Genomic DNA, 13,358 nt, shown 5'->3' with positions numbered 1-13,358 from the left:
CCTCGGTAACATCGAGTACCGCAAGGAACAGTCCTCGGACCAACACTGTTTTTAATCTATATGAATGACATCGCAGATAACATTATATCAAATATACGTTTATTCGCTGATGATTGTGTGTTATATCGGCCAATAAATAATCATAGTGACAACATAGCTCTTCATGATCAGGAAGACCTTAGTATATTTGAAAAATGGTCGGACATTTGGCAAAACGGAAAATAATTATACGAAACAAAATGCGCCATTATGCAATTTTCATCTTCTCCACATAAAAAAAGAAATATGACTACAAAATGAAAGGCAAAGCCTTGGAAATAGTTAACCAGCATCAGTATTTAGGAGTTGAATTCAGTGATAATTTGAAATTTAACAACCATATTAACAATATCACGAAAAAAGTATGTTTCTGTTTGGGTACCAAAACGAGACAATAATGAGCTGTGATACAAAATTCATAGTTTACCTTAACAAGATCACTACTGTATACATAATTTAATTAAGTTAATAAAACAAAAACTCGTGAGTGAACATTTAAAATAAGAAAAAAATGCGTGTTATATCTTTAAAATCATGCTAGGTCAATGTTAAGGTCAATTTTTTGATTGGGCAGAAGATAAACACGACCTAGTCTGATAGATAAGAAACGTCGTGACTAAATCTTAACCAGATCCAATGTGATTCGACACCTTAAAGGTAAATAACTTCAAATTGCACGTTATATCAATTTCGATTTTATTCTTTTTAATATAAACATTCCTGTATTATCTTTGTATGTCAGTCTGTCTGAATACTTATTTGTATTACCAGTAATTGAAGCAAAATTATGGTATAAAAATAAACTGGTTCCCGCCAACTTAATAAAGTCAAACACGAGTCATATAAGAATGTGTGGTCTTATATGTTACAAAGGTTCTCTTAAATATGTTCTTTTCACAAATCAAAGCCGTGTTTGTGACACTATAGTATTACGCCACTTTACATGGAGTGGCATGAACGTGCTTGCTTGAAGGTCCCAAGATTTCTGCCGTATATATTACATCTGCAGATGTTCCAAAAATTCTATTTATCACCATGTACACATTCTTCTTATCTTCTTAAGCCGGTGCTAGGGGACGTAGACAATATTCTGCACCTTCAACTGTCGTCAATCAACAGGCTTTTTAACAGTCTTCAATATTTTCAATTGTGCAATGTATGGCTTTCATTTTATTATCATATTGTCAGATCAGAAATGTTTGTGTCGTGAGGAGGCCACAAAAGTCGCCATTGTGCATTCAATCAAAGACATTATATTTTCGACATAATGTTCCACCATTTTAATTTGGTTCTTGTTCCAATATTTCTTTTATGTTTGTCTGTGATGTTCAGGATTCATAATCTCTGATCCCCTCTTAAATTCTTTGTTTTAGCTGAGCCAATTGTTTTCTCGTTTAAGAGAAAAATTCTTTTACTTGGGGTATATTCGCCACTTTTTTGGATTGGCAAGAAAGTGTCACATTGAAGGTTCTATTTAATGAGCATTGTCGTATTAACACATCTGCAGAAGTTTAAAACTATACACATGTTAAAATGTTGAGTTCCGCTTTAGCCAGTGCTAGGTGACATTAATGGAAGTATGTACTTTCTAGTGCTGTCCATGAACAGAAACAGTCAATTTATATATCTTCTATTCAATTAAGTTACTACGGAAAACATGTTATAAAAATAAATGAAAAAGTTAGTGATTTTAAAAATTGTTGCTAGCAGTTTGATGTTATTGAATTCGAACTTTCGATATAAAAGCTTAGTATCAGCAAAGTTTGGTTGATTCTTTTGTCCGTAAGCAAGAAAATAATGTTAAGATCTTTAACACAAAAGGTCATACAATATTTGATTTTCATTTAAAACAGATGATTCGCATTATACGACCATCAAATCTAAGCGTGCTGGCATTGGTTGCTATGGTAATACCGATTGCAAAATGTGAAGGTAAACTCTTACTTTGTGCAATTAAAGATATTTAATTGATTCAAACATACATTTTAAAAATAACCCCCTACTGTCACCAAATTGTATAAGATAATACATGTAATATCAAAATATTTACTCATAAAGTTTGATACATCATGTGATACTACTAATAACTCTTTTGTAAAGAAAAGGACTAGCATTCCTCTGTTAGATCTAATTAGTTTTAGTAGCACATAAATGCTTAGTATTCAATTGATAACATCATGTGAATTTGAACTTATAACTTATTTTGTGAACTTTAAGCATATGAACATCAACAAATGAAATAGAATCATACTGTTATACAATACAATCTTAGCTTTACTTCTAGAATAACAATATTTATTTCAAAAGAAGTATAAAATACTCACAATGAAAACTGATGATTTGCAGACTCACTATGGCCAGTAAGAGAGTTCCGTGGTGTCTGGGTAGCTACAGTAGCAAACATTGATTGGCCTTCGTCCCGCCATTTAACAACCAGCCAACAAAAACACGAACTCGATCTCATTGTTCAGACAGTACACAAACTGAATTTCAACGCCATCGTATTCCAGGTGCGGACTGCACACCTATTCTCACAAGATAGGCCCAACTTAAATTGACAAACTGTTAAAAAATGAACTTGTTTTTTATCAAAGTTTTATTACATAGATGGTTATAGGGATATGTGTCCGACAAATTGGGAAAGTTACAGCACTCAAACTCGATTATTATCTGTAGAACAGCCACTGAAACAAATTGAGTACTTTTGCAAAATGTAATTTACGTTACCTTAACTAAAAATAAACCAGTGGTCATATTAAAGTTATTTTGATATTTTCTATAAATGCACTTTATACAGATAGTCACTTCGATAAATAATTTGCCAAAGTAACATTACATATTTTATCCACAGGATTTAATAAAACCGTACACCAAGCTTTAACTTTTTCATTTATGTTGGGTTGAATATTTCTGGAAAATATGATCATCAGTAATAATAGCTACATAAACAAACTCATTGTTGTACTTATTTAGTTGATTTTATTATGAATTATAAGCACCAAATATTAACATACAACAGTATTTGACTTTAAAATTTATTTTGTATGCAGCATACACCAATACAAAGACAACTAGGAAATGGTAACGTAAATTACAAAGAATCACCTTTAACTGGGCAACAGTAAAAAAAAACTTGATTAAAGATAAAATGACAGCTATGTTTCATTATTTTTTTTGCTTTTGAATAATCTTAGATGTAATTATCAGTAATAAGTTCGTCGACTGAGATAAATTTATGAAAGGTTTATGCTCAAACATATTCATTTATCCATTTCTTTAAGAAACTAATAGCTTAAGGCCGTAAAATACCTCGTGAATGCCATTAAGACATTATCTTTTTTATCAATACAATACAATATACAATACAATATTTCTTTATTTTGTCAAGATTACATATAATGTAACAACAGACAATTTACAAATAATATCAGTATTATAACATATGTGGGTTAACAATTTATATAGAACGAGACATGCAAAAAATATTTCGAAAACAACAGTTTATAAGAATAACGTGTCTAATGTTATGAAAGTTTTGATTAAATAGCCTTTACCAGGGGAACAGTGTAAAAACCGGGCATTTTTGCATGTACACAAATAAGTTCTATTTAGAATAATTATACTAGTCAATTTCTCCCAACTAGTACTTTATATCTAGCAGTTTTCATACTATAAAAAATTGGAGACATTAGAATAAAACTAACAGTATCTATACGTTCGTAATAATCTCAAATAACTGTATAAATACAAAGACACGATTTACTATTGTGTTGCACGATTATTTTGTAGTAATCATGTCAGTCTAGGAATTTCATTCATAAAGTGGATTTAGTCGGTAGCGTTGACCAATCAGAGTAAATTTTACCTGGCGAGTTGTTTAATTTTATTTATAAGAAGAAAGCAACTTATTGTTTCAAAATATATGAAACAAACATACTTAAAGATTTCAAGGTAGCATAGTCGGTACTATTTAACAATTCATTATACTTTATTACATTTGGATGTTTAAAATAATATTCTGGGATATATTTTTTCCGTATGACAGTAAAACGTTTACAGGACATAATTGCGTGAAATTCCTCTCCAAGTGTTCGGCACTCTTCGCAGATACGCTCGTTGTACGGAGTATTGTTATATCTTAGAATTTCTACCGGAAGACGGTGATTAGCTGTACGAAATTTAAGAAGCGGTATGTACAAGTTTTCGGTAATATTGTTAAATAGTCTTCTCTTTTATGTTCTTCTTTATACAAATAATATAGTTTTCCTTTGTTTGAGGCTTGTAATTTTCCATTCCAATCTGATATAAATCTACTAGCACTTGCTTTATTAGTAAGTGGATATTTTTTATAGTGATATCTTCTTGATTCAAGAATAGATAGGGGAAACCAGTAAAGTTTAAAATATCTTTTACTGAATTTAGCCATCTGTATGAATTATCGCTTTGAATCATTATTTTGTAAATAATATTTGAATATTTATTCAAATCATTTGTTTTTAAAATATTCCAAAACCGAATTATTTTTGTATTGATATTTATTTGCAACGGATAACGCCCCAATTCCCCATATAACATATAAGCGGGGGTACTTTTCCTTGTATTTGTAATTTTTCTTAGAAAATCTAAATGAACCTTTTCTGTGTCGTTGTTATTTTCTATACCCCATATTTCGCTTGAAATTGTGAGTATGGGTAAGAATGTGTTATCAAATAATTTAAGCTGAAGATCTAAAGGTAGATTTAGGTTAAAAATACGTTTGTATAACAAATGCATCGCCTTTTTTTGCTTGAGTTATAATATGGTCACGTGCTTTGTTAAATTTGCCAGTCTGACTAAAAACAACTCCCAGATACTTATATTGTTCTGTTATTTCAATAGGATGATTATTTATGTAAAATGTTAGGTTACGAGTACCGCGTTTATTCGAGCCGAAAACAATAACTTTCGTTTTTTCTGTATTTATTTGCAGTTTCCATTCGTTGCAGTACGAGTAGAAATCATTTAAGCATTTCTGAAAATCTTGAGGGTTTCGCGCCAGAATAATAGTATCGTCCGCGAAGAGAAGAGCTAGGATAGTTAGAGTTTCTATGTTCTCGTCGGATGCGTAGTCTAATGTAATCCAGAATTGCCTTTTGATGTCAAGTAAGCTAAAAGGTCATTAAGATACAGGGAAAATAAAAGTGGGGACAAATTTTCCCCTTGACGGACCCCAATATCGCACGAGAAACATTGCTGAAGTATTGCCATTTAACTGGATACAAGATTTAACCCCTTTATACATATTGCGGATAAGTCTCAGGAATTTTCCGTTTATTTCAGTATCGATTAATTTTTGGAAAAGTTGCGCACGTGGTAAATTATCAAATGCACGAGAGAAATCAATGAATCCGACATATAGTTTTTGTTTTTGTTTTTTTAAAAATTCTATGAGAAAATTCAATGTAAACACATGATCAAGAGTTGACATATTTTTTCTAAAGGCAGTTTGATTTCCATGGATCAGGTTATTTGTTTCGACAAACCTTGTCAGTCTATCATTTAGGACACTAGTGAATATTTTTGAGAGACAGGATAAAATCGTAATGGGTCTATAGTTTTCCGGGGAAAGTTTCGAACCTTTTCCTTTATATATTGGAATAATGTAGCCCTCTGACCAAGTACTAGGGATAATACCAGTATCCAATATCTTGTTGAAAAGTTTTGCATAGATTGGTAGCATAATATTCTTAGTGCTTTTAATATATTCGTTTGATATGGAATCGGATCTACTATATGCTTTACCATTTTTTACATTTTATAATAGCTTTGCTTATTTCGGAATGCGTAATTTGTGAATTTAATATTTCATTTTCGTAATTCATATCGGTTTCATCGGCCATATATAGCTGCTATTTTCAGATGGTTTATTTACTTTTTCAAAATAATCACGAAATTCTTGTAAATTTGGGGTTTTTATGTCTTTATTACGATTTATGGAATTTAAAAACGTCCAATAACCTTTGGGGTCACTTTTATTCAATTTACGCAATTTCGATTCATTGATAAAATTATGTTTATTTATGTAATACTTCATCGTGCGTTTATACTCCTTGCTTGCGCGGTTGAGTAAGTTTCGGTTATGCGGGTTATTATTTTCTTTGTATGCTTTACGTGCACGGTTATATTGGGATTTTTTACTTCTGCAGTGAGGCCCGAACCAGGCTTTGTTTTTAATTCGTAATTTGTTTTGCGTTTGTTTTTTACGCATTTGAGATTGTACATTACTAGTATGAAATGTGCTCTTGGCGGAGTTTCCAAAAATAATTGAAATGTTTTGCATGATATCATCTAGAAACGGTGATTGCGCAGATTCCTCCGAAGGAAAATTTTCTAGAAGGTTTAAAATATGTGATACATGTTCTTGGTCTATGTTTTGTACAAATTCTATACTTTTATCTGATTGCCATTTAAAGTGCTGGGGACTTGCTTCGGTTTCGCTAACATCTGAACTACTAATATTTAAGACCTCTGTGTCAAATCCGATAATTGTTGTAAGAAGTGAGTGGCCATCGGAAAAAATGCTATCAAGTTCAGTAATGTAGAAATCTTTGAGATATTTTAATAAGTTTGCAGAGGCTATAGTGTAATCTATAACGGAGTTATTTTTAAATGTACAAGCCGCTTCAAGGCTATCAATCCCAAATCTACCATTGAGTATATACAAGTTATTATTTATACAAACATCAACTAGTTTTCTACCTAAATTATTAATATTAAGGTCTTTGGACGCTCTATTTACATTTATGCCTAAACTTCTTAACAGATCCGTCTGATTAAAAAAATCAACCATATTTTCATCAAAATCAAAAAAGCTTGACAAAAATGCGTCTGGTTCTGAGAAATCCTGCAACAATCCAATATGAGCATTAGCATCACCAGTTAACATAACATTTCCATAAGAGTTACACATATCAACAACTTCGTTTTCAAAAATTAATAATTCATCTTGGTTGAAGAATCTTGAGGACTCTGGTGGGATATACACAATACCTAATATCAAGCATTTATTTGACTGAAATGGTTTTTTATTTATCTTGATCCAAAATACGTAATCTGATGTAGAATCGATTTTTTCAACATGTTTACTAATATCATTTTTGATAAAAGCCCCCACTCCACCAGAGCGTCTCAATGATGCTTGTTTTCTAGGCTGGCTTAGAAATACATAATTATCAATGTTTATTTCATCATAGTTTGCAATTTTACATTCTGTACAACAAAAAATATCATAGTTTGATACTAAATCTATAAATTCTGGGAAGTTCGATCTTGATTTAATACCACATATATATATATATAAAAAAGTCTATGACTTGATTTAAAATTGTTACTTTCAGACCAAAAATAACAAATTAACAAAGTAAAAGAATTGACCAGTTATGGTAACGTAGATTACTTTATATTCTAGGATTTTTATATATGTTTGAACATGTCAAACAATAAAATGTTGATGTCAGAGCTATTGCAAAAGAAAATAAATTAATTCATAAATTGAGATCAAACGCATAAGAAAATCTTTTTAATTTTTAAGCATGATGTTTATTTTAAGTTAAAAAAAAACACCAAAAAAACAACGTCTTTGTTTGAGACAAAGCCTTTGAATCATTTATTTAAAGCTGCCTTCTGTTTTTCCGAAGGTTTTATATAAAAGTCAAATAAAAAAATATGGTGGGAAATTAAATTTGCCGTCATAAAACAGAATCAATAATTAAACTCCTGGATTCCTCTTATCTACATGTCCGCTATTAGTAAAGCGTGTGATTTGTTTTACGATTTTCTATTTTTAGAAACAAACATCACCGGCGTTCTATAAAATTAAATAGATCTTCAAATAGACACTGTTTTAAAGTAGTTCTTACATTTATATGTTGCACTTTTCTTAGATAAAATTACTTAAATACTTAATTTGAAAAAAAAAAACAAAAAAAAAAAAACAACATTTTCGAACAAAAATGAAAGCTGAATGTCGCGCTTTAAATTTATCTTATCTTGTCCTCTTTTAACCTGAAAGAGCGCACATAACAACTAACTTTGGACGACTCATCTATGTCAGAAAAACCGTCTTCTAACTTAACAAATCTTGTCGGCATTGTTTGGCCGATTGAAAGTTTGACCCCTTTACATTTTCGATTTTGCTAGTATGAAACAAGAAAATCGTCATCAGCTATGACAATCTCTTCAATCAGTCCAAGGTACCAATGTGCCGAACTACTATTTTCGTGTTTCCGGGTGCTTGAACGGACACCATTTTCATCAGCCACAATCAGTCTGTCTTCATCTTGAACACAACCAGACCAATTAATTTCTTAACTTGTATTTGAGTCGCAAGCTCTTTCATTCTGTGTCAATTTCTGGACATTTTTTTCTGACATTCTATGTTCTGGTCGCTAAAGCCCCCCCCCCCCCCTCCCCTTTTTTATCTTTTCACTGTTGTTGCTCAGTATGATTTTGTTCTTTTTCGTTCTTTTTTCAAGTTATTTTACTCCTTATGTTGATTTTTTCCTCCCACAAAGGCTCGCTGTATTTCAGCCTATGATATACCCATGCTTGCTGAAACAAAGAAAAAGTAATCTACGTTACTTATTTTGTAATCAACGTTATCATTTTTTAGAGTCCATTTATTTATGCCTTAATTACATTTTTTCTCAGGAACAAACAGAGTTATTACATTAAACTACCATATAATGATCTACAATATAGGAACATGTCAAATATTTGGAGAAGGTTTACTTATTGGTGTTGCAGATATCACAAGTTGATATTTTTGTAATCTACGTTACCAACATTGGTATCACATTTGTTACACCTTTATAAAATCTTAGATGATCTGGTATAACACAGTTAACATACATGTATCTGTGTAGATCTGTTATGATAAAAAAAACTTTATGAACAAAATCTTTTGGTAAGTAAAAATGGTAAGTAAAAAAGGATTTGTTAAAAACTTGGGCCATGACGTAACTAATATACGCAATAAATGTTTGAATTATAAGTGTACAAGATTGATTTCATTGAAATTAAAGATGTATAATTCAGTTATAATCTTAAAATTATAATAAAAAACATTTTATCACTTACCTTGTTTTACTTTCCTGAAGATAACTGGAACTCAGTAATATAGTGTTTCTACGCGGAAATTGCAAATGCAAATGGCGGAATAAGTGGCAAATTTGAAATAAAGGGAAATAAACTATGTGTATATTGATCTAGAAGTATATATAACGGAACCTTGAAACAGCTGAACATTATCTCGTACATTAAAATCAAATTATTTGCAGAAATTGAAAAACCGTGGTAACGTTGATTACATCACGTAAATTACATTTTTATTGTCATGAGCATGATTCTTTTAACAAGCAATCAACTTTTACAAAATAAAGAAATGTTGAATGTTTAACAAGTCTAATCTAATTGATAATAGTCTATAAAGAGCACCCTATGTCACAATATTTGAGTAAAAGCAGTAACGTAGATTACATTCTTAAATTTACTTTACAAATATAAAGTTTGTGTTTCTGGTGTAATGTTTTTTTATGAAATGAATTAATCATTGTATCGCGTATTGTTTATACTATGTTTTGTTAGTATTTTCATCTGTTTAAACACCTTTTAATGTGTTTATTGCCTGTGTATTTTTTGTGCGCAAACTAAGTAACGTAGATTACATTCGATTTGGAGACAAGAAAGTTTTGTTTTATAACGAATAATGCAAAGAGCTTCAGTCAGAAATTCTTTTAATTTTCAAACTTCAACATGTCGTGAAACAAAAATTAAAAAGATATGTTCAGTTTTTAACAAATTGATGCAGCACTTGTGTGTTAAATCATGTAACCCTTTACAGAGACAACGTATTTTTCTTTTAAATTGATATTATTTGTTCATTTCTTTTTCTAAATACAAGTTTCTGACATCTACTGTGAATATGATTTAAAAGAAGGAACCATGTAATGTTGAAAAAATAACAAAACCCAACTGTATAATTGTATATGTTTTAATTTTTGTCAAGAGACACTCAAATTTCAAACTTGGGCCTATCTTGTGAGAATAGGTGTGCAGGGGATGCAATGTATAACTCTTCCCTAGATCCATGGAGCTATTATCTAACAGGTTTATAATTAAGAAATAACATCGGCCTGAGAGGTGTACTGGCATGCGAGCAGTTCCCGTACAGAAGCAGTACCCGTATTTTTCAATTAAACGCTTGATTTTTACATGCATTCTTCAAAAATTCATTTCAAATCAAGCAGATACATAAACGAGACAAAATCTAAGTGTCAGTTCGACAGTACGTGTAAAAAGTCTCATTTTAAATCACTTTCACCTGTGCGTTGTCAAAACGTGACCTTGTTTTATTTGGGGATTCCGTCCTTGCGCGCATGCGCAAACATACTTACACGTGAGGCATGTTAAAGGGTTTTCCGCTAATACCACCTGTTTACAGATAAGAAGGCAATGTGATGAAAACTTGTTTAATTATCAGAATTTTGTCCAATATTACAATATAGAATAATTTTATGGCTTTGATGCGTAAAATATAATGCATACAAGCATGCCATCGCATGTGAATGCGTTGGGGGTAACGGTACCGGGTAATAGATACACGCGTTTAGTCTACTTTCTATTTCCTGAATTACATCTATTTATCTCTTAGAAAATGATCTGTTCAACAATTATAAATGAAAAATAGGTCCGATATAATAAAATTGTATAATTATAATGGGTTAAATTTTATGTACGGGAACTACTTCTCTTCATACAAAATAATGGATAATTTCTGTACCCCATATGAGGCCTCATAACTAAGGGTTATTCTATGTTTAGAACATGATGGAATTTCCATGATTTGTGTGCCGAGCCGAATATTGATGTGTAACATTCAAATTTTGGCGAGTGAGCGTAATAAAAAATAATGTTTAAGTAACTACGATTTTTGTACGGGAACTGCTCGCATGCCAGTATATCGGCTATTTAACACCGGTTTGGAGTTTTGATGCGTAGGAATTGACCACGAAGGCCGTAGGCCTGACCCGGGAGTGGTTAATTTTGTCGCATCAAAACGACAAAACTGGTGTTAAATAGCCGATATACACCTCTCAGGCCGATGTTATTTCGATTCTAACACGATAAAATAAGGAAAATCAAAAATGTTATTTTTCAAGCGGAAATAACTTCCGGTGCCGATTTTCGTATATATATAACGCTGTTCGATTTTCGCACCCTACTGTTGCGAAGATATAAAAACAAAAGATATAATAAGAAAAAAACGTTATTTTATCAAGTTTTCAACAATAAAATCTTACGTAGTATTGTGTTTACATCAGTGCCCCATTTATCATTCTTGTATGTATGAAATAACGTCAGCTTGTTTATGAATGAGTTGTTTACTTAGGATGACGTCATTACGCTGCTTACGGATTGGCGCCGTTTTGTCAAAATATTTATTAACTGATATGGATCTAATATGTGGCGTTAGTGCATGTGAGATATTATTTCGGTATTGTATGAAAAGAAAACATTATACGAACTGAAAATATAAATAAAAATGCTTTTTATTGTTGCTTTAAAATGCTTTGTAAACTATACAATCTAGGGTGAAAACATAACAGCGCATATACAAGTAGTCCCTAACCGGTGTTTATTGTCAGTTTAACACCGGTTTTTTTTCCTTCTTTGTCTATAGTGACAAAATCACGTGAGTGTTAGAATTAAGAAATAACATCGGCCTGAGAGGTGTATATCGGCTATTTAACACCGGTTTGGAGTTTTGATGCGTAGGAATTGACCACGAAGGCCGTAGGCCTGAGTGGTTAATTTTGTCGCATCAAAACGACAATTCATTTTTTTATTATATTAAATTCATCCCATAAAAACATATAAATATATATTTTGAACATTGTTCAACAAGTTTGGTCTAATTGCCCAATCGAACTCAACCAATTACAATATACATGGATATAGATTAACACAGTGTACCGCTAATACTTATTGAAAACACTGGGATAATTATTCTGAATATGACATATTTGACGAACGGATGTACTAACAAACAATTATATTGACTTATTTATCATTCGATTGATGTAAGTTAGAAAACCTTTAGGCCTATGATCACCGTGATAATAGGCCAACCTCGGTTGGCTCGAACTACCGATCTCTCGAACAAATTTGCACAGGCCCTCCTAGTTCGAGCGAACGAAGTTCGAGCGAACGAAGTTCGACTGTAGTTACATGAAACCCGCCATCATTGCAGAAAATACTTGTACCTCAATTCCTCACTGTAATAAATAATTTTGAGATATGGTATGTGTTAATGGTGATAGGTACTGTTTTAGTTGAGTTTATGTACGTAACGTCATACTACATTACTTACTAGTAACCAGCATCTAAAGTCATTTGAAGACTTAATAAATTTATGAAATACTCTTTTTAACAGGAACTCAAGGAAAGTCGCCTTCTCCATACTGGGATCCTCTAGCGTATTTGATAGAAAAGTCACACAATTTGGGTATGGAAGTTCATGCTTGGTTCAACCCGTACAGAGCACGTGCAGGTAGTTCGTCACGCAGCGGATTGGCATCGACACACATGGCAAATCGTTTTCCACAATACACCTATGGTTACGGTCACAATTCTGGATGGATCCCGGCGCAAAGGTTGTGCAGGACTATATTATATCCGTATTTAGTGACGTTGTCCCAAAAACTATGATGTAGATGGATCCATATTGATGATTATTTTTTATCCTTATCCAAGTCCAAGGTCAGGATTTTCCAGACTCCCATACTTATAACAGTTACAAATCAAACGGTGGTACTCTTTCTTATTCTAACTGGCGGCGAAATAATATAAACGACTTAGTTCAAAGGATTAATAATGAACTTCATGCCATGAAACCGGGTATATAAAATTTGGTGTCAGCCCCATTTGGAATCTGGAAACCAGGACACCCAAGTGGTATCCGTGGTCTCTCATCTTACGATGCAATCTATGCAGATGCAAGAAATGGCTTGTGGAAGGCTGGTTAGATTACCTGACGCCTCAGTTATATTGGAAAATTGACCCTCCAGCACAAGCTATCCCGCTTTACTTGATTGGTGGCTGCAGCAGAATTCTAAAAATAGAACATGTTTACGCCGGAAATGACGTAGCCAAGATCGTTTCACCATGGTTGGTCTGCTCAAGAGATATCTAATCAAGTCAGATATCAAGAGATCATCGCAAGTTTGTTAAGTTTGGGAAATATTCAGTTTAGTATGAAGTACTTCATTAGCAATAGCCAT

The 13,358-nt window shown here is 32.2% G+C and overlaps 1 pseudogene; it reads left to right on the top strand.

Annotated features, from left to right (window-relative positions):
- Positions 1-610: 610 nt before the first annotated feature.
- Positions 611-13,245, top strand: LOC132744698 (glycosyl hydrolase YngK-like; annotated as a pseudogene).
- Positions 13,246-13,358: the final 113 nt, after the last annotated feature.

The sequence above is a fragment of the Ruditapes philippinarum genome, unplaced genomic scaffold, assembly GCF_026571515.1.
Source record: "Ruditapes philippinarum isolate M1 unplaced genomic scaffold, ASM2657151v2 ctg308_1_1_1_1, whole genome shotgun sequence".
NCBI lineage: Eukaryota > Metazoa > Mollusca > Bivalvia > Venerida > Veneridae > Ruditapes > Ruditapes philippinarum.
This window is presented reverse-complemented; position numbering and strand designations above follow the sequence as displayed.